We start from the raw sequence: 6612 nt of genomic DNA, 5'->3' as shown, positions 1-6612 counted from the left end.
ACTCTTGCTAAATTTGGATGAGTTGCCGTAGGTTGGCTGGTGCGTGGTAATGTTTGTTATCGCCAACCGCATTCTGCCACTCAAGTTAAAGAAAACATTGCCCTGCGTCGCTAAGAATACGGTCGCACATGCGGTTTTACTCTTTGGCCTAATTTCTTCTTACCAATTAAGTCATAAATAGAAATTATAGATCACTAGAGTCGTGGTCTTCAATCTCTTTCACAATGCATGGCCAATTTTGTAGGGGGGAGGAAAAAGTTGAAAAACTATTTTTATAGACAGCACTAACTATTGCACGTATGAAATAACATAATGTTTTATTTTTTGTAAACTGTTATGGATGTTGTAACTTTTCCCCCCTTTCAATAGCCCTACTACGAGATTGCATTTTCATCCGATATCTGTGTTTGTTATTTCTACATTAATCGCGACGATGATGTTGAATTGTTATGTGATTAAATGGGCCACCGACGATTCCGGGTTTGAATCCTGGATCTTGGCATGAGTGTTGCTTTGTGTAAGTTCCTCCAACAATTTAATATAATAACCCTTTATAAATGTATACGCATCGTCGCAATGAACCAAAAGAGTAGACAGAAAAGCGAAGTAAAATAACCAAAATAGAAATAGTCAGAGGAATAATTACATTTCCCTATTTTCTTAAGAAGTAAAAACGCATCTAGTGGGCATACTCCCTTTTAGTGCACATATGCTATTAGGGAAAGATAAGTGACTTTTCTGTTGAAGGCACAGATAATATAACACATCAGCCCGTAAGAACGTGCACACTAGTGACCTCTTTACACGCCCTTTGAACTACTTAGAGGGCTACCAGCCACATTTCACGTTTACCACATTATAAAGCATGGCACATTTCACAGTTTAACGTGGAAAACGGTGTTTGAATTATTGTGCCATTTACAGCGTTTACCAATTTTAGTCTTCAATTTCTGAGCAATTTCAGGAAGCTACTTCGCTTATTTATGCAGGTGGAAATGGGTTTCATGGTCTCGAGGGACCCGTGCGCACCCAGAGAAATAATAAGAAAAAAAGTGTATTTGTGAAGTTGGCAACGACGTCGCCAGAGGGGTACAGGAGGCGGGCGCCCTCCCACTTAGTAACTCCGCCCCTTCCCCCTGGTGTTAATGAAATATCGAATAATAAAGTCTTCACTTTTAAGAGTAACTTTCATAGAGAACGTAGAGAGGAGGTCCAGCGTGTCTTAACATTCTTCAGAAGTTGCTAGGTACTAACATTAAAAAGTAAGGCACTTGTTTTATAATATTTGGTTTATTTACTTTCGCGATACTCGCAAGAAGAAAAGGATCCGATTGAGATGAATCAGTTATATCTATAAAAATGAATACGTAATAAGGGCCCCATTGAAGCCTTCATTTGTATATCGGCTGTTTTTTTTAATAGTCTTGACTAGAAACAAGCAGGGTTTCCCAAACTTATTCGTTTCGCGGCGCCCTTAGTGTTTCAATAAACAGTTTACATGTAAAAAATACTAAATAAGCACATATTTGGAATAAGTATAATCACAGACAAATGACATGGTCTATGGTATCATTTCAGTGAAAACATTGAAACATTTCGCGACGCCCCAGGGGGCCGCGGCGCACACTTTGAAACCACTGAGCTATACCCATGAAAGTATGCTGTTACAGTCTACTTTTACGTTATCTTTTTACACCTTCATGTAATAATAATAATGTTTTATTACGTGTGATATTATTCTATTAAGACTCTACTGAATTACATTTTTAGATAGGGATTCCCACAAAAAATTAACGATCGGCATTTGTAGCGAACCATCTCTATCAAATAAATGTAGAAACGTCATGTATTTATGTCGATTTGACTAATTAGGAAATTACGAAAGCTACAGAGACGAATTTTTAGTTTAAATAAATTGGATTCAAATGCAAATTTATTGTGATATAAAATATCCGAATTAGCAATTGTTAAAAAAAAAAATATAACCAGAAAAAGGGGGAAATGCCAATGTTCTGACTAATACCGTCGGAGCATATTGTGGTTGTAAATGCATAGTAAATGCAGCTCCAACATTGTGTACCTGGAGCAGGGGCGGCGCCAGAAAATTTTGACCGGGTGGGCAGTATCCATATATTGATAAATAAGGGTGGGCAGATATAAAGTATACATGAGTTTCACAAACATGCATTCTCTCTCTCTCTGTCCCCCCTTCCCCCCTGACTTCGTTTGTATTTCTTTCCTCATTTCCTTTTGTCGGTGTACATTTTCTTATTTTTTCTTTACTTACCTTTCTCCTCTGCCATGTTTCTCCCTTCTCGCTCTCTCTTTCCCCCCACCACACACACATGCGCGTGCGCACAATCCTTTCACAAATTCTTCTAATCAAATTTCTCCTCTGAATTCTCTCAAATCACTCTACTCTAGAAAAAGATGGCGAAGGAACTCGATGCAGTCACCTATTAAAAAAAACACTTGGTAGATTTTGGTCCAGGCCTGTAGCCAGGATTTCATTTCGAAGGGGCCGGCCCCCGTGGCGGAGTGGTTAGCACATCGCGCTACGACGCCAGGGGTCCCGGATTCGAATCCCGGCCTGGGCATGGATGTTTGTGAGTGTCCATTCATCAATTTTATCATGTCAGCACTCATCCCCATCTTCGCAAATTAGTCAAAAGTGGCACAAGAAGCGAAGTAAAATAAAGCAAATCAATCAATATTCCGAAGGGGGTTCAACCTTTATCAGCAGCCGTCATCTAAAGTCGAAAACGTTGGGAGGGTAGTTCTCGCTATATTACAACTTATAACACAAGATGTTTAATCCTGCGAAGGAAGTAAAATTAATTTCCACTACAGACTATTTAAAATAGATATTTCTAGTATTTCGGGAGGGAGCATCAGCCCCCGTATCCTTCCCGCTGGCTATGTGCCTGTCTTGACCACTCAAAGATCTGCTGCTGCTCAGGGTTTTCTCCTAGCATTCCTTCCGTCTTTCCTGTGTCAGTCTTGCTTGATATAATCTCCCTTTCTCTCTCATTTAGGTTCCCCTTTCTTTCATTGCATCTACGTATTCATGCTTTCAATAGCTCACTGTGTACTTCGCTTTGTATAGTGGATATATTATTTATCCCTTTAAGTTAAGAAGGAATTTCCCACAAACTACTTTATTAGGTGAACGTACAAATAACAGTAGCGCTGTACTGTTTAATTCATGCAAGAGTAATGAAACTTATGGAAAAAATTCTTTACCAATGCAAAAGGCAGAGAAAGTTATTAGGTTGTAAGAAGTATTTATATTTGTGAAACCAGCGCCACCCGTAGGAGAGGAACAATGCTTCGCGCTACATGAAGGGAGGCGCCTAGCAGCAATTGAAACGCAATTTTAGCATACCAGGTGAAGGCACATAGTGGTTCGGATTCTACTTTAAACTGTAGGTCCAGTCCCCATTACAAAAACTCACAAAACTCAAATGTAATTTTAGCGTTTTAGATTCGGAAAGCAAGTTATGCCAAAATTCGACTTTTACAGTTGCGCAAGTTTCAAAAACAATATTGTGAATTTCTAACTGGAAAGAGTGCTGCTTTGAAGATATTGAATGATCCTTTTACTTGGCTCACGGCGGTTTTACAAATTGATAAGTGCATATGATTCTTTGCATTTAATTAATGTACAGAATTATTGAGAAAGTTTTAAAACACAAAAAGAACGAACATTTTTTTTGTTCATTCTGCATTAAACTTTCCAAACATAAAAACGAGAATTTCCTCAGAAGATATCACTGAAAATGATAAAAAAAAATTAAAGGAATTTTCGTAAAATGAATAGGTCTATCGAAAAAATCGACGCCATTACCGAAGCAATCACTTACTGAAGTAAATCTTCATCTGGCCAATGCAGGAAAAGAGATGCTCGATAGGGTTCAATAGAAACATGCATAGCGCTTGGGAAAAGAAATATTTTTACATATATTGTGGAGAGTAATTTAGTCCAAAAAAATTCATCAAATTGAATCATGTTTTCTACGTAGCAATTCCTCTCTTGTTCATAGCGCTTTAAAACTATTGGAAAAAGTTTCATTTATTTACAATTATTGCCATAGGGGTCGACTTTAGAGGGCAAAGCACTTTCTGCTCTTCAAATTCCTCAAGAAGGAGGATGTTTTACATAAAGAAAATATTGTTGTCAATCTTACCCTCCTCCCCCAAATGTTTATATCAAGTTGCCACCCTCTGATTATTATCATAGCCTACTATCGAAATAAAACATCTATTACCCAAAATGCTAGGATAAGGAAGCCTGGTAGTTCTCTTTCATACCATATGGAATAAACGTGTTTTTATTTGTGTGTTTGGTTGTTTTAATATATTTATTCCATTAACCTCGAAAAATGTGCACTTTGGCTATAGCCAGATATTGCACTACTTCTAGCCACAAAGAAGTATTAACTAGATCATGTTTCAAGTTTTAAATAAAAGATACAGGCATAATTCATCAATATAGCAATTTTCTAACGATATTCCTTTTCTTACTCAGTAAACTAATGTAAATCCAAAAACAGCGAATGGTTGAAACTTCTTACATGATAATTTGTGACACTTTCTACGTAGTATGGACAATATTCATAAGAAAAATGTACACGGAGTCAAGAGAAGAAATTACTTTTTCTTATTGAAGCATTCATATTTCCGCAGAGCAATTTTTGGGTGGGTGCTTGCCCACCCGTTCCTGATCTGGAGAAGCCAAAGACAAATTATTATTGTTATTATTAATTCTTGTCATCGAGTAAATTTTAATTCTTTATTGTTGTGGAAGCGGACGTACACCATGCATTCTCTGGATTGTCAAAAAGCATGGATCTCGTGATTTATGGCTTGTGCCTTTGGAATAACCGCGAAACGAATTGAGCGTAAACGGAATGAATGTGAAGGAATAAAAGCGAAACCAAAATTGAAAATCGGAATAAGCGCGAATTGAATAACAGTGAAACGGATTAAGCACGAAACCAAAATCAAAATTCAATACCGGAATAAGCGCGACATGAATAACTAGGAAAGGAATTGGGGCGAAAGGGTTAAGCACGAAGCGGATTGAAAACGAACGGAATAACCGCGAATGTTTCACTTTCGCCGTTGTTCTGGCGACCCTTCGGAATCTGACCTTGACAATTCACGTCATGCAGTCATTTTTAAAAAACGTAGAAATTTTCAGCGAAAAATGCAGGCTTGACCAGGACTCGAACCCGGGTCTTTGGCATACCGTGCCATTGCTCTAACCACCGAGTTACCGAGTCGGCCTGGCCTCGCCTGATTTTTCGCTATCGCTGTTTTACCTGCGTGGAATCGTCTCTTCCAGTGCTATCGCAACGGGATCTGTTGCCTTTGAAACACAGTAGTATTCAAAGGCAACAGATCCCGTTGCGGTAGAACTGGCAGTGACGATTCCACGCAGGGAGTTATATATATATATTTACAGTGCCCTTCAGCACGTAAAAACATGGTGCCATGCAGGACCCATACTGCCTCAAATTTTTCACACGTCCACACGATTATTTTTCCAGGGAGGGGCAAACTATTTTTTTCCAAGTGGGAGCAAACGATGCATATTTCAACCAATAATAGTGTTGTTCCTTCAAAGAAACAAGCCTTTATTTTGATGTTATCATGTTCTGTAACTGGAATGAAATTGTGTGTGAATGTGAAATGTCTTTTTAGGTTGCCACTGATTTTTTCAGAAAGGGGGGGGGGGGGCGTTGCCCTCTCTTTTGAATGTCCATGCGGTCATAAAATTTAACTTTCCCCCTTCAAGATATATTACGACACCATTGGAATGAAACTTCTAAATCTACATTCCATCCTACCTAGGATTCTCCTCCAGAGCTTACGGAATATACTAGTCAGCAGTGCAGAGGGTGTGACGTTCCTTTCTGGTGTTCGCCACTGGATCACGGATCACTACGTCACAGTAGCTACCCAATCTCCCTGTGTGGCGGAGTTATGAGACTCTCCTACACTGAGCATTCTCAGGACGTAACGATTTGAAAAAAGAAATAGTTTCTTGCTATTTTACAAATTTAATAACCCATTTTACCTTTAAACAATCACTGCAAAATAACAACAATATTCACAAATGCAATCACATATCAATTAAGTTGCGGCTTTTCCTTTAAAACAGTGTTTTTCACAAAATTAACATCATCTCACGCAACTCAACTTACTTTTTCCTTTTCACGCACTGTTGTCCCGGCAACGGAATCAATAAAAGATTGGACAGTTCTACAAATGTTTATAAACCGGAAATGAACAAATATACATCAAAAATTACAAATTTAAATCAACACAAACAACAGTATTGAAACTAACAAATAAATCAAACAGATTTCTGTGAAATTAACAGAAAACAAATAAAATATTTCATATGGCCAAAATAAACAAGGCATATCAAGGGGTGGGGGATTGTATACCTGCAGGTAGCAAATTTTCAAAAAGCATCCCCCAGATATCTCATTGTCACCAGGTTAAACCATAGGAGCATCTCCCCAGCTAATCGATGGGTTTGACCAAACATCCCCCCCACTTCAAACGCTGCTAGTCAGAATGGTGAGCAGCATAACGGTAAGA

The sequence above is a fragment of the Lepisma saccharinum genome, chromosome 27 (assembly GCF_977018435.1).
Source record: "Lepisma saccharinum chromosome 27, izLepSacc3.1, whole genome shotgun sequence".
NCBI lineage: Eukaryota > Metazoa > Arthropoda > Insecta > Zygentoma > Lepismatidae > Lepisma > Lepisma saccharinum.
Note: the sequence above shows the minus strand (reverse complement) of the source record.